The 14,646-nt window shown below is 49.8% G+C and overlaps 1 protein-coding gene across 14 annotated transcripts in view; it reads left to right on the plus strand.

Annotated features, from left to right (window-relative positions):
• The window catches only part of APBA2 (amyloid beta precursor protein binding family A member 2), a 153,107-nt gene that overhangs the window by 76,682 nt on the left and 61,779 nt on the right, over positions 1-14,646 (plus strand). For 9 of the 14 annotated variants that reach the window (XM_074317906.1, XM_074317905.1, XM_074317900.1 and 6 more), the window contains exon 3: positions 5,943-5,996. The exons of 2 other annotated variants lie outside the window; for them this stretch is intronic. The gene's annotated coding sequence lies outside the window, so the exon portion shown is untranslated. Of the gene's footprint in view, positions 1-5,689; positions 5,840-5,942; positions 5,997-14,646 lie in introns of those variants that run through there. 3 more of the 14 variants (XM_019753222.2, XM_074317909.1, XM_074317902.1) reach the window with 2 other exon arrangements.

A 14,646-nucleotide genomic window follows, 5' to 3' on the forward strand; every position in this document is an offset into this window, starting at 1 on the left:
CTGTGGCCTCTTTCGGTAAGATTGGCAGGCAGTGCTACTCTCTGGCTCTCAGCCGCCTGAAGGACCCTGCCTGCGGCATTCCCAAGCTGCCTGAATAGAAAACAAAATTCTAGCCTCTCTCCAGGGGCTTCGGGCATTGGGAGGCAGCAAAACTGGAAGCTAGGAGAGCTTTCATGTGCCGAGGAGAGAATAGTAATGAGGAGAGCCAGGCAAAGGGGGGCTAGGATGGCTCGTCAAAACCCTCTGCTCCACGCCGTGGGTCGGGCTGACCTGGCTGGGCCCACCCTGCAAAACTCCCCTTTTCCTTGGCCCCTGCCTCTCCTGGCACCACTTTCGTCCCTGAGTTACGGTTTTTCATACTCAGGGTTGTGCTGTCCTCTTGCCCCCAGAGCCAGGTGCGAACCCCCAAACACACGACTGCTTTAATGTGGAGGATCCCTGGAGAGCAGCGTCAGATATGGCCGTGTAAACACCCTGGGCAGGAACTGTCAGCTGCTCAAGGGCAATTGTGTGGAAGGTTAAGTCACCTTTGGATCCCGGCACCTGTAGTTCCAACCCCAACATTAATGCAGTAGCTCGGCCCTGCTGGGGGGACCCCCCAGGTTTGTTTGGCAGGGCCTCAGAGGATTCACATAAAAGCAAAGACGGAAACGGTGACGTAGGGATACTGCACGTTCCAGCCAGGTTGGGTTGAAAGCACATTTTTGAGTATTGAAACGTGTCAAAATACTCCACGTCTGTACCCCCAACTCTGCCTTCAGGTGGCTGCACAGTCCCCATGGAGAGGACACAAAGAGTCACCTCGCAAGAAGGGTCCCCACTTAGTAAGCTTGTCACGTAGGAGGAGCCTCCCGATTGGCCTCTGGACCAGGAAGTAAGGACCATCCCAGCCCGAGGAATCTGGCGGCAGAACGTTACCCATCCTCTGTGGCCCGTCACCTCCAGACTTGGAAAGATAAACTTCCAAGAATGGAGACTTTTGACCATTTTAATGGTAGCAATTTGCATGTTGTTCTTTTTCATTTTTAAAAATTTAGTTTTCAATTACATTTTTCATTTTTAAAAATTTAGTTTTCAATTACTACGTTGTTATTCTTATTTTTAATAGTGTATTTAGAAGCCACCTTCTCTACCACAGCCATGGTGTTCGAAACTTCGAGACCTTTGAAGATGAATTTTAAATCCAGTTTGTTCCCAAAACATTTCGGCAAACGAGAGTCTTGAGGTTTGAGCTTTTCATTGTAAAGATGCAGCTTCTTGCCCGGAAGGAGCTGGTGTTCACGCTGGGGTTCTTAGTGTTTGAAGTCTGTCCCCTGCAGCTACCAGGGGACTCAGTGTTTCAGAACTGGAGGTGTTTGTGTGTAAACAGCCCATTGGTGTCCGTTCAAGCTGATGCATCCCCCGCTTTACCGTCACTGCCTCCCACAGCCCCCTTCCCATCATACCCGGGGCTGTGTCCTCCCCGTGCATCTAGCTCAGGACCTGCAGCCCCCCTCTGAGCCCCGCTCCTGTTCCCCACTGTACGTAGTCTGTTCTTGGGGTGGTTCCTCAGGGCCCCCTTTCTGTCCCCTGGAGTGACCCTGCTGTGCCCCACTGAGTACTGTCCCTGTGTGTCCACTCAGGAAGAAGCAGACCCCCCACCCTTCCCCCACACTCCCCCTGAAATCCCATCCGGTAGTTTCAGCCATACCTGTGGGACCCTGGGCCACCTTGCTGCATCCCCCTGGGGTGGCTTCACCAAGCTGCAGTGCCAGGTCCCAGGAGGGCTCCTTGTGCAGCTGTGTACCTGCCAGATGCTGACCTGCCAGCTGCCTAGCCCCTCCCTGAGGTGCAATGATCACTGTGGCCACCTGGGCTGGCTCACGAAGGCCGCACAAGTGTGAAGCCACATTCCAAGCTTCCTTCGTGCATTCGTGCTGACGGTCCCATGGACACCTGACTTGGATGTCAGCTCCGATGCCCTGCTTTGATGACCCCGGCCTTCCCCCGTCCTCTGGCCACGGGCCGGGCACAGACCCTCCCAGCCCATCCTTGGGCCTCTGCTCATCGTGACCAGACTCTTCCGTCAGCAAGTGTGTCATTGAATCTGGGTCGTTGTTCACTAGGTTCTACTTGTTCTCTCCCCACCCCCAACATACAGGTTCCCAAGCTTGTGTGCCCAGACCCAGCCCCTTACAAAGCACAGACTCGTCCACTGAGCTCAGGGAAATTCAGCCACAGCCCTTGAGTTAGCTGGAGGAAGCCCTGCCATTATGACAGCGGGTGGTGACTCTGCGTGCAGGCCCCCGGCCTCTGCCCTGGACACATCCACCTCTGTCCCCTTCGCTTCACTCCCAGGACAGTTTCCGGGTCTGGGCATCTGTGAAACTACGAGTGTGGCCTTACGATTGCTTCTGACACCCACTCCCCTAGCATGGCACTGTCCTGGGCTCAGGCCAGCGCCACGAGCTGGCCTGTCAGGGGGCCATCACCCTTCTCTGAGCTTAAGTGGCTTCTTCTGTCAGGCCCGCTCTCCAACCCCCCGGGGACACGTTAGACCTTCCCTGATGTAATATCAAAGGTAATCAGCAAATTTCTGAACCATCCAGTCTAAGGAATGTTTAGAATTTTGGTTTACCTTCCAAATGTCTGGAAACATGGCATTTCAACAGCTCTGTTTGATCGTAGATCCAGTTTACTGCCAGAAATGGGCCTGTAGAATAATCGAGACCCCACGATGGCAGTTGAGCGAAAGTTAGTTAATCCTGAAACCAAATGCCAACGTCCTCAGCAACAATGTTCATAAACTCACGGAACCCCATGGCTTTTGAAGTTGGGCAGCTGAAGGGCTGTTTACTGGAAGTGCCCTCTGTGCCCCAATTCTGCTGTGGAGTCGGCACCCCAGGCGAGGGCCCTTCTCTCTACTGGTTCCCAGGGCTGGGGCCACTGGACCCTGGAGAATCCAGTTGTCAGCCTGTGGACAGAAGGAGCCTGCACGGAGTCTCCGGGGCTGCTGTGACTTGGGATTTCATGTCTCCCCTGGGAAGTGGGACTACAGGGTAACCTACCTCTCCCCCCAAAAAACACCTGTGGTTGGGCCAACAACTTGGAAAGGGGAGTGTTCTCCTTGTGGGGAGACCTGTGCAGCCTGGAGACCGACAAGAATTAGGAGATTATTCCGGTTTCAGTGGTGCATCGCCAGAAGAGCAGGCTGTTGGATTTCTGTCTAAACACAAATGGCCGAGAGGCACAGGGGAAGTGACCTGGCCCTCGGTGCCTCTGGGGGGCGGGGGGTAGAAAGAAGACAGGGACGTGTGCTTGGCAGAAGTAGGAACGGCCAGGCCCTCCTGGCTGAGAAAACCCCCGCGTTCCAAACCATATTTGCTGCTTCGTGTTCATTCATTCCAGTTGCTGGGACGGAGTGGGCCCACCCTGGCTGTGCCTGGCCAGGTGATGGACTCAGAGCCAATGGGGGAGACGCCAGCTGAGCCCCCAGGGCCTTCCCAGGTCCCTGCACTCACAGTGTGTCTTTAAGGTGAACCGTGTGTGCAGGGACGCAGGTCATCAAAATGACATAGCCCAGCTTTAGTCAGTGCAGGTGACCAGCCCCGAGAGGATGGGGAGAGGGCACTGCTGCCCGGAAGAGAAAATTCATATTTTTCTTTGGAGAAATAGACGGTGGTGCTGGGTCCACGTGGTAGTGACCTTGTTGTTGAGTTAAAATGCTGCCTGGGAAATTAGACAAGACAGACATGGAACGAATGCTAATGAGGTAATGATGGACAGGAGCCCAGATCCCTGATTCGTCCACTGCCCACGAGGGGTGCTTGTGTGACGCCTATAAATAAACACTGAAAGCCCGATTCTAAATTGAGTGGCTGGCTGGGCGTGTGGAAAAGCATTACGTAAGCTGCAGGGCTTTGCTAGCCTTCCATAGCAGTTTGAGGGTTCCGTGCCTTTGTTGGGGATCCCTGTGAAGTATGGGGGTGGGGATGGTTCTCACGCTACAGAGGAATGACCGAGGGCAGGCAGAGGGAGAGCTGGCTGCTTCCTGCAGGTGTGGGCCAGGCCCCCCAGGGCACGTAAGCCGGCCGAGCCTGCAGACAGGCTCTGTGTGTCCCCGAGAAGCTACTGGGCCTGGTGGAAGAGGGAGAAGCTGATTCCTGGGCAGACAGGCACCTCCGTATGCCCGTGGTGCTTAGGTGGTGCAGGGCCTGGGCGGGGAGCAGGGGACACGGCAGATATGTGGGGGAAATCCCAGCTGGGAGACCAAGGCTTCTGGGCTCTTCTCTACGACCTTCTGGGTCCCAGCTGCCCAGAGAGGACAGCAGTCTCTCTGCCTGACCTGCTTAAGGTCACAGAGCTAACGTGAGGACTTGAGGCTCTATCTCCCAACCCTCTGTGAAGTGTTCTTGTCACTGGACATGACTATGTGCACTAACCTCTAAATCACCTCTTTCTGGGGGTCCTCGGATAGTGGGGTTTGAGGGTGAAGAAGGAAGTACTGTGTGATGTAATACGGTCCCAGGCCGTCTTCTAGAGGCTTCTTTGCAGTTCCCCTTCCCAACCACACATGATGAAAACAAGGCCGACCACGTGAAGGGATTTGAAAGACAACAGAAGCATCGTACCCTTTGAAAGCAATTGCACAACTGTGCAAATGTCAAGTGTCCCCCGAGTAGAGGCAAGCAGAGGACAGTGTGGGGCTCGGTCAAAATGGAAGCCTCTTCAGCCTGCTCGGTGATAGCCAATCATTTTCCGTTATATCAAGATCAGAGGCGTGTGCACTGGGCCAGTGTGGGGTGTCAGGGGACAGCCCTGAATTCCCAAATGGAAAATCCAGTGCTAGAAATGTCTGTCCGGGGAAATGAGAGTGACTGTTGGGCTTTGTGAGCAAAGTGACAACGCTGAGTCCAGATTCGACCTTTGTGATGAAGCAGGAGCCACTCACTGTCTGCCTGTGCCAACAGCAACGCCCCTCTTCCCCCGCTCCCCGCAAGAACGAGGCCATCCCCTGTGACTTTGGACCCTGGGACCAGATTGAATGTGAATTTCCCAGCCAGCACAGCTATGCGGGAAATGCTTTCAGGCCTTCTGTTCCCAGCAGAGGAGGCCCCAGGGAGGGGCTGTCATTGCTATGGTTTTGAAAGGAACCAAGCAATTCCTTTATGGCTTATTCTGTCTTCAGCCAAATTGGAGGATGGAGAAGAAGAATTTGGATGTGATGTTTAAGACCCATAAATCCCTGTCCTCTTGCCCCATCGCAGGCTTCTTGCTCCCTGGGCATCTGCTGCCCTTCCCCCCCACCCCACCCCACCCCCCCCACCCCCCAATTCCTGATCCCTCCCAGGGCCTGGCCTGGAAGCCCAGGAATCTGTTGGCTTCCCTTCAGCTTGCTTTTGCCAAGCTCTCTCAAGAGAAGTGTGAAGACTGACAGCCTCTTCTCCGTTCTCTTTATGAAACCGCGCTGCCCCCCCAGGGAAGGGTGGGCTGGAACTTGGGCAGACGTGAGAGGGAGCCTGACTGCCCTTTCCTCTCCTTTAATCTCTCCTCAGCCCGCTACCTCGGGCCCCCACAGGCACACTGTCTTCGTCTGACAGTGTCCCAAAATACTGCTTCTGCCGAGGAGCAGGGTCGAGCTTTGTTGTGGGAAATGCATATTCATGAGGGCTCTGAGGCTGCCATTGCAGTGTGGGCGGGCTCTCCTTCCAGAACACTACAGAAGCCCAGGCTTTATTTGCCCAACAGGATGTTCCTAAGGCAATAATTACGTGATGAATCGCTAAAGACACATTTTAATGATTTGTTTCTGGCAATTTCTGATTGTCTCGTTAGAATTATCATCAGTTTGCTTTTCCAGGTAGTTCAGAGTCTCTCGCTCATTAAACTCTCTGTGCTATGTGAGCACCTGTGTCATTTCTGAAACCAAAGTAATTTCCTCTTTTAATTCTGTTTTATTCCAGAAAGATTTCATCGGCAGGAGAATTTCCCGGATATTACCCAACCACTTGTTTTCGGTAAGAAATATGAGTTTGCCTTGCATGGAGGGAGGTTCTGGATCTGATGTGTGTGAAATGGCGTTGTTTGGCCAGAGGGACACTGCATTTCAAGTGGGGCAAGGTGGTCACCATGGTTGTTTCCTGGGAAGCTGTGTATGTGTAACTCGTAGTCTGAGCACAGGGTCTGACGCTGGGGTTTGCTTCTTGGCCAAGGAAGCTGTGGGGCTCACGGCTGGGCAGGTACGTTGCCTGCACTGGACCCCTCTCCCCACAGCAACCCCCCCCACCCCATCCCCTCCTCATTGTCCTCGTATTTCTGTAAACCATTCAGTCCCACTGAATTCATTTATCTGTGTAATCCCCACCCAGGTCCCTATTTGCTCCGATATCGAAAGGAGATACACATCGCCCACAGTAGGTGCCATTCAGAACCCTTCAGTGTCAACCTCAAGCGGCATTACTAGACTCCTAGCAGCCCAGCTTTGGGAAATAGCGGACACTGAGCCGAAGACTCTAACTTTGGTTAAGAAGAGCCCCCCCCCCCCCCCCCCCCGAGCATATCAGGGATGAGGGCTGCTGTCGCCCTGTGGGGGAAGCCGTGTTGTGACCTAATCCCACTAACCTGCCATCGGCTCATGCCCAGAGAACTTGTAGGAGCAGATTTGTACAGGTCTTTGTAGCCCCGGTCCAACCGCGTGCCAGCGACAGGGGACTTTTGCAGGAGGTGGGTTCCGGACCGAAGATGAGTTGGCATTTTTGTTCTTGGGCCAAAGACACCCCAGGACCTGGTCGTAGGGAAGCCGGTATACGGGCCGGGCTACGCTTGAAGAAGAGAACGCTGTCAGATGGGACAGGCCGAGCCAGGCGTGAACTCTGGGTCCTGACTCCTAGAGCAGGTCCGAGCTTCTGTGGGTTCTGCGAGTTCTCCTGCATTCAGGGAAAGGGGCGTCTGCCGGTTGGACGGGCAGCAGTGTGCGCAGTAGTCCAGACTGTCATCTATAGGTAGGGTGGCTTTGGGGCTCCCGTAGGAGAGGAAAACTGTGCGTTCCCCGATGGGGAGGCCGTGTGCCAATTCTGAGGATAAGGTGAAGACCTGAGATGGGGTCCTGGAGTGTTAAGACCCGGGTTTGAAACCACTGTTTGGCCTCTGGGGTGGCAGAAGGACTCAGGCCTTGCCATTTGGAGATGCTGGAAGAGCTTCTGTAAAGCAAGGAGCTTCATTTATTTATTTAACTTGCTAACCCCATGTAGGTGGCCACCCATATCCATTGCTCTGTGATTGGGCAGGAATGTCCTGGGTGGATCTCGTGGGGGCTTTGGGGGTGGAGCCCACTCATAGGAATTTAAAAGACGTCTGACCAGTCAGACCACGCAAGGGAACAGAAATCACAGGGCATGAGAATCCATGAATGTTTATCTGAACTTGTCCTCTGCGGTCAGCTTGTAAAGTGTGTGGATTTACTTTTGTGCTCTCAGCAAGGCCTTTTCCATCCCGTTTCATTTTCTATTTAGAGTCGTAAACATATTTCCGCCTTAAATAGAGTAGCCGTACCAGCCACCCTCAGCTGTGAAAACGCTGAAGAATTTGGGGGGATTCTTGGAAGGGAGGAGGTTTTGCTGGTAAGTGGCAGTAAGGATGGCTGGCGAGGAAGTTGTTACTTAAGGGGCAGCAGTCTCACCAGTGACAGTGTCATCCTGGTCTCCTGAGAGCCCAGGCTCAAACCATCACCCCAATGCAGCTGCCCTCTAGGAACTGTCCACCATGAAATTGGCTTCTTCCAGTTTTTCTTAAGGAAATTGGGGTTGTCATTGCTTTCTAATGTGGCCACCAGGCAGTTCTGTTGGCCCCTCTGTGGTGTAAGGTATGTTTTTCTTTCTCAGCCCCCAGAAAGACCTAGTGGAAGTAAATGCTGTTAGAGTATCCAAACCAGTTGCAATGGGCAAGACGCCACACTCTCTTCCGATGGGGTTCACCCATCCGCCGTGTAATGGGACCGTCCCTTAAGCGAATATACTCATCCCAATTCTCTACAGTTTACCTGCAGAAAAGCGTATTTTCTTCTCTGAGAGAAGAGTGGCCATGAGATGGGTATTTTTAAATGTTAATCACCCAGAAGGAATGTCTGTGAGGAGAGAAGAGACCTGCTTTTATTTATTTTCTGCTGCAAACGAATCATTTTGTTGCGTTGTGCCTGACTTCCTTTCACAGGATAGCTCTGTGAATATGCTTCCACTTACAGGAGAAGTTTGGGGCTCTATTTTTCCCCTGGGAGAATTAAATTCTAGGCCTCCCTGTCTACCCACAGGCCTTTGATCTATGAATCATAATTATATAAATTCGGTGGTTATCCTGAAAGAATGTTGGGAAGATTCATAAGCTGTGTTTAAAATTATGGGCAATGTTGGCAGGCCCTCGCCCAAGTAGAAACACATAAAAATGCCATGTAAAATCTGGCCAAGAATGTTCCTAAAATCTGAGGTCCTATGAAAGGCAGAGAATTCCCAGCTGGCAGACATTAAAAGGAAACAAAGCTGGAGCATTAAGCAGAAGCTGGTAAAAGGGCGGGGAATTAAGGTTCCTGATGGGAAGCTACAGTTAAGATTTGTCACATTTGTCTTGCGGGGACGGAGGGATGGGTGGGGCAGGGTAGCAAGCCTAGTGACGAACTCTCCCATGTACGTGAACCCGGGAGGTGACAGAGCTGTATTCTTGACCAGGTATGAAATGATACAACACACCGACCTGGCTGTCCACGTGGGAAAGATACAATGAGATCCCTACCTCACAGCATACACACAAGTCATGTCAATAGAATTTAAGGCTTAAATTAAGAGCGAGATGTTAAAATGTGTAAAAGAGATTTTCCGTATGCCCTTGAGGTGGGAAAAAGTAAGCTACACACACACACATATACCAATACAGACAAATCATAAAACACCGAATAATTGGACATCAACATTAGCAACTTCTTTAAGAGAAGACACACTAGATGAGGTTTAACGCAAGCTACCTATTGGACTAAATATCAAATAAATAATATCTACTATCACGGATTAGTATTCTGTCTGTGTGAAAAACTCAAATCAACATACTTGACAAACATAGGCAAATACTATGAAGAAGGAGGCGGGGATGATGATGCTGGTTTAGTCTGTACAGTTGTCATGGATGCTGGTTATGTGGCTTTTCTGCACTTGCTTCTGTGTATTTGAAGAAGTTGATGAAAGAGGAAGTTCTGTGAAACACCTCAGTGTGTGCCCACACAAACCTCGCTGCTCTTGAGTGTCTCTCCGGCAGGGCTGTCTTGTTCCCATTCACTAGCTCATCTTGTAACCCAACTGTAATTGCTGACTTCCAGGGGTTTCTGCATTTCAGTCTTCATGGAAAGGGTTGGGATTTCTCCCCACCGCCAGCTTCCTTGTATAAACAGAACTGTATATGGTTAACATATACAGTTTGGTGAGTTTGGACATATGTTACGATTCTGTTACGAGCACTACAACCCAGGTAGTCAATGCACCCCTCACCTCCAAAAATGTCCTTGTGTCCCTTTGTTTTTCTTTTGTTTGTGTTGTAGTAAGAACACTTAACGAGAGCTACCTTTTTGAGTTCACGATACCTTACCGTTAACTACAGATACTACGATTATGATGTATGGCAGATCTCTAGAACTCCATCATCCAGCATAACTGAAACTTTGTATCCATTGAACAACTCCCCACTGCCCCTGCCCCAACCCTTGGCAACCATCATTCTATTATCTGTCTTTGTACCTTTGACTATTTTAGGTGCCCTGTGTAAGAGATTCATGAAGTATTTGTCCTTCTCTGACTGACTTATTTCACGTAGCGTGACGTCTTCCAGGGCCATCCATGTTGCTGCCAATGGCAGCTTTTCCTTCTTTTTGAAGGTTGAATAATATTCTGTCATATGTATAGGCCACATTTTCTTTGTCCATTCATCTGTCGATCGACGTTTGGTTTGACTCCATATCTTGGCCGAATGTGCCAGGCATGGTACATTGATCTGATCCTGCTCTTTCACCAGCAGCCTTCACACACGTGGTCTTCATGGCTGTGGCTGGCCCCTCTCCCCTGTCTGTCTCCCCATCTTGACAGCCAAGGCTCATGGGCTGCCCTTTTGGGGACTTTGCTTGGACATGGAAGCCACATTCAGCCTGTTCTGTGCCTGCCCACCTGACCACTAATCTGTCTGTAGCTTTGTACACCTGCTTGTCCCACAGCCGTCATCCCGTCATCGTGTCCAGTCCTGTGCCTCGTGTGTGGCAGGTGCTCAGAAAGTCTGGGACCCCCACTTGGCGCTAGTTACTTCAACTTTCAGAAGCTCATTTGCCTCGTCTGTAAAGTGGGGACTCATGATGTGGGAGGGACGTGAGAATGAACCACATCTTGGGTGGGGCGTGCCTGGCACATAACAGCTCCCCAGTTTTGCCAGTTTCCTTCCCTGGAGGAGGCAAAGAAAGGTTTCCAGACTTGGTGTGTGTTTGCAAATACTTGAAAAGGTGGGCTCTGACACCCACCTTTTTTTTTTTTTTTTGCCCCCAAAGAGTTGCACGTTATGGAGAGAAAAAAATTCACCAACATCTTTTTGTTTTTCCAAAAGATGAAAAATGTGTTAAGAAAATAACACTATGAGCTGCTACTAGGTTGAGCCCAATGTAATTAGTGATTAAATTGAAGGAAGCTGGCCGTTTCTGTATGTAATTTTTTATTAATGCTATTCAGATGTAATTAATTATATCTGGTTCTGAGTAATTACGTGAGTGTCTAAGCTGGCATTCTCGGAGTGAATTCCGTGGAGTCCCATGACATCTTCCTGAAAACAGTCATCCACAATGCCACTCGGGCTGGGACTCTATCTGTTCTGCCTACTCTTGGGGACTCCCACAGTGGCCCATTAAAAGCCTTGAAAAGTCCTGCAAGAAAGTAACTTATTGAATTCTGTTTAACTCGTCATTTCCCCAACTTATTTTTACCACACGAGCTCTTAGATACATAAGGGAGTGCTAACTGAAGTGAGAACAATTCTTACACCATAGCTTGTGTTGGGACTGGTCGGTAAGTGACACACGTGTTTATAGAGATGTCCCTGAAGTCTGTGCCAGAGCCACCCAGGGGCCCTGTGATGGCAGGGCATCCTGCAAAGAGTTTTTTCATACAGTCTGGGCTGCTACAGACTGATCTTTTTTTTTTTTTGGATGACAAGTCACTTAATCTCAGTTTACACATTTGCAGGGTAAAAATGGTGATGGCTGGGGGGAGGATACCCAGACAGCCCGAGGCCCAGCTCTGCTTTCACAGGAAAGTTGTTTTGTGACCTGATGCCTCTGTATTTTTTATCCAGCAGAGGCCTTGAGGAGGTGTTGTTTGATGGGTACAGAGTTCAGTTTTGCCAGGTGAAAAGAGGCCAGGGGATGGGTGGTGGCGATGGGTGCACAGGGGCGAATGTACTGCATGTCACGGGCCTGTCCACTTAAAACCAGTATAGGAGGTAACTTTCGTGTTGTGTTTATTTTTACCACAATTAAAAAATAAAGACAGAACTTGGCACCACATGTAGTAGCCACCGACTGAATGTTATTAAAAGTGCAGGGCCAGTCACAGAGACACCGAGTCCCTACAGACTCTACCTGCAGTTACCTGTCATGCTCCGGGTCCACCTCACCTGGTTTCCAGTCTCTCCTCCCTCCTGCTGCTCTCCTCCAACTGTCGTTGTAACCATGCCTCTGTCTTCCTTCCAGTGTGTGTGTGTGTGTGTGTGTGTGTGTAGCTGGCTCCTACTTCCAGAAACTGGACTATTCAAAGGGATCCTAAAGAGTGTGGTGCGATGTCAGATGGTTGCTGGACGTATCATGGTGATCACTTCTTTAGCGTGGGGAATAGAATCAGTAAGGCGGTGATAACTCTGTGTAGTGCCAGGTGGGCACTGCTGAATAATGATGGAACTAATACAATGAAACTAATACAATGTAGGTTAGTTATATTTTAATAAAACTCTTTTTAAAAATTAAAAAGAAAAGGGATCAAATGCAGGGGGAGAATAAAGTGACCCTGGCCTGTGGGTCTTCCCTACGTGTCCTTGAGCCCAGGTGCGCCAGGAAGCCTGACTCACAGAAATCAGGGCAGTGTTTATGGCGCTGTGGCAGCAGGCGAGCCCCGGCCACAACATGCTGGCTTCTCTAGTCTCAGCCCAGCTGCGTCCCCTCCCTTCACTCTAGCCGTCCAGCCTCCTAATCACCAACTGCACTGCACAAAAGTGACGGGCAGTGGGAGGAACCTTGGAGAGTTCACCGTTCCCAAGCCTTGGTTTTGAGTTGTGTAGTGCACATGACCGGTGACATAAGCCGTCTAACGTTTTTTTAAAAGAAGCTTTTTAATCAAAGTAGAACATAAACGGAAAAAAAATACAAAAATCCCGAGTGTTTCTTGCCATGAATTTTTCTCAAAGTAAACACATCCAGGTAACTACCACCCAGGTGAAGAAATAAATCATCCCCAGAAACCAAGAATTCCCCCCAGCGTCCCATCCCCAAGGGTGACCAGAATTCTGTCACCAGATATGTTTGTTAATTTGGGGATTTTTTTTTGGTAAATGAGTTTCTCCAATGTGTACTGGTTTGTGGTTGCTTCTTTCACTCAGTGACAGTCATTCATGGGTATTGAGTGTGGCAGTAGTTCACTGACTGTCACTGTTGGCGTTGTAGTAATTTACGGGAATAGATCCATTCTACTTTTGATGGACATTTGAATCTTTTCCAGTTCAGGGTTGTTATTGCTGCTGGGAATATTCTTACACATTTGCTGCGCCTGGGACTGCATTTCTATTGAGTATATATGCCTTTGGGATGGAATTGATGGGTCGTAGGTTTGGGGTATTTACATTTTAGGGAGGCTACTGATGCCTTCGACAAATTACACCCCCACCTGCAAGCATAAGAGTCCATTTGTCCCACATCCTTGCTAATGATCGGTGTCAGTCATTTTCATTTTATTCCGGGGGGTGTATAGTAGGATCCTCTGGTTTTTCTGTTTTTTTATTTTTTAAAATTTTTATTGGGCATATTGGGGAACAGTGTGTTTCTCCAGAGCCCATCAGCTCCACGTCGTCCTTCAGTCTAGTTGTGGAGGGTGCAGCTCAGCTCCAAGTCCAGTCGCCGTTTTCAATCTTTAGTTGCCAGGGGCGCAGCCCACTGTCCCATGCGGGAATTGAACCGGCAACCTTGCTGTTCAGAGCTCGCACTCTAACCAACTGAGCCATTCAGCTGCCCCTGGGATCCTCTGGTTTTAGTTTGCATTTCATGGAAGACTAATGATCAGTAATTTTGGGGGGCTGCTTTATTATACTTTTGGATGACATCTTTTGCTCATATTTTGTTGTTGGGTTTTCTTTGCCTCTGTGTTTTGTACGACTTCTTTACATAAGAAGATCTTTGTTGGATGAATTGCAAATACTATTTCACACTCTTTCCTTTCCACTTTCAGAGGTGTCTTTTGGTGAAGAGAAGCCTCGCTGATGAATCTTTTGCTTTAAGATAATTGCTTTTGCTGCCCTGTTTAGGAAACCTATGCGTTCCCCAAGAAAATGGGAACATTCTCCTGTGTTAGCTTCTAGAAGCTTCACTGAACTTTCACTTTTAGATCTACGGTCCACCTGGTATAGGTTTTTAATGGATGGTGTGGAGTAGATGTCAAGACTCATTTTTCTAACACTGGTTATTTGAACCCGCACCGTATTTGTTTCCTCCCTGCTCTCTGGAATAAAGATCTGATTCCATTTGGGGTGTTTGACGAGTCCCCACATCTGGGCAAGCTGATAAGGAAGTCTGTCCACAAGCTTGTGTGGTGTTGCTGGGAAGTTCACACCACACAAGCCCCGGCCGCTGTGTGTACATTCTTAGGTGGCCTCACTCCCTAACCACAGGGACCACTCACTCCCACTTTCTCTCAAGCCATTTTGGGTCTGGCTTTTGTGCCCGCCATGTTCTTCCCCAGAAAGACCACCATGTGAGTCATTCATCTCTTCGTACCCTCTTGCTATGTGTGTATCACCAGCCTCAACATCTGAACCAGTTTTGGGTGGGGAGGTAGATCCCACCCTCTACGGCATGATTACGACACTCTGCAATGTCACTTTTCCATCAATGAAATCACTGCATTGTAATTTGTGAGTCTCTCTTCAGTTCCACGGGTCTATTTGTCTGTCCGTGTTCCAATACCACAATATCTTAATTATTGTGATTTTATAAGAGGTAGGTACTTCTGCAAGTTTTAAGCCCTTTACATTTGTTCTTCTTCAAGAATGTCTTGCTATGTTTGGTCCTTTGCATTTTCATGTAAGATTTGGCATCGTTCTGTTGATTTCCGTACAGACATTTGCACGTAAAACCCAGCTGAGGGGGCAGACGGATGGCTCAGTTGGTTAGAGCGCAAGCTCTGAACAATAAGGTTGCCGGTTCGATTCCCACATGAGACAGTGAGCTGCGCCCTCCGCAACTAGATTGAAGACAACAAGCTGCCACTGAGCTTCCGGAGGGGCGGCCGGATGGCTCAGTTGGTTAGAGCGCGAGCTCTCAACAACAGGGTTGCTGGTTCAATTCCCGCATGGGATGGTGGTCTGTGTCCCCTGCAACTAAAGATTGAAAACGGC

Source organism: Rhinolophus sinicus, linkage group LG13 (genome assembly GCF_036562045.2).
Source record: "Rhinolophus sinicus isolate RSC01 linkage group LG13, ASM3656204v1, whole genome shotgun sequence".
In the NCBI taxonomy this organism is placed as follows: Eukaryota; Metazoa; Chordata; class Mammalia; order Chiroptera; family Rhinolophidae; genus Rhinolophus; species Rhinolophus sinicus.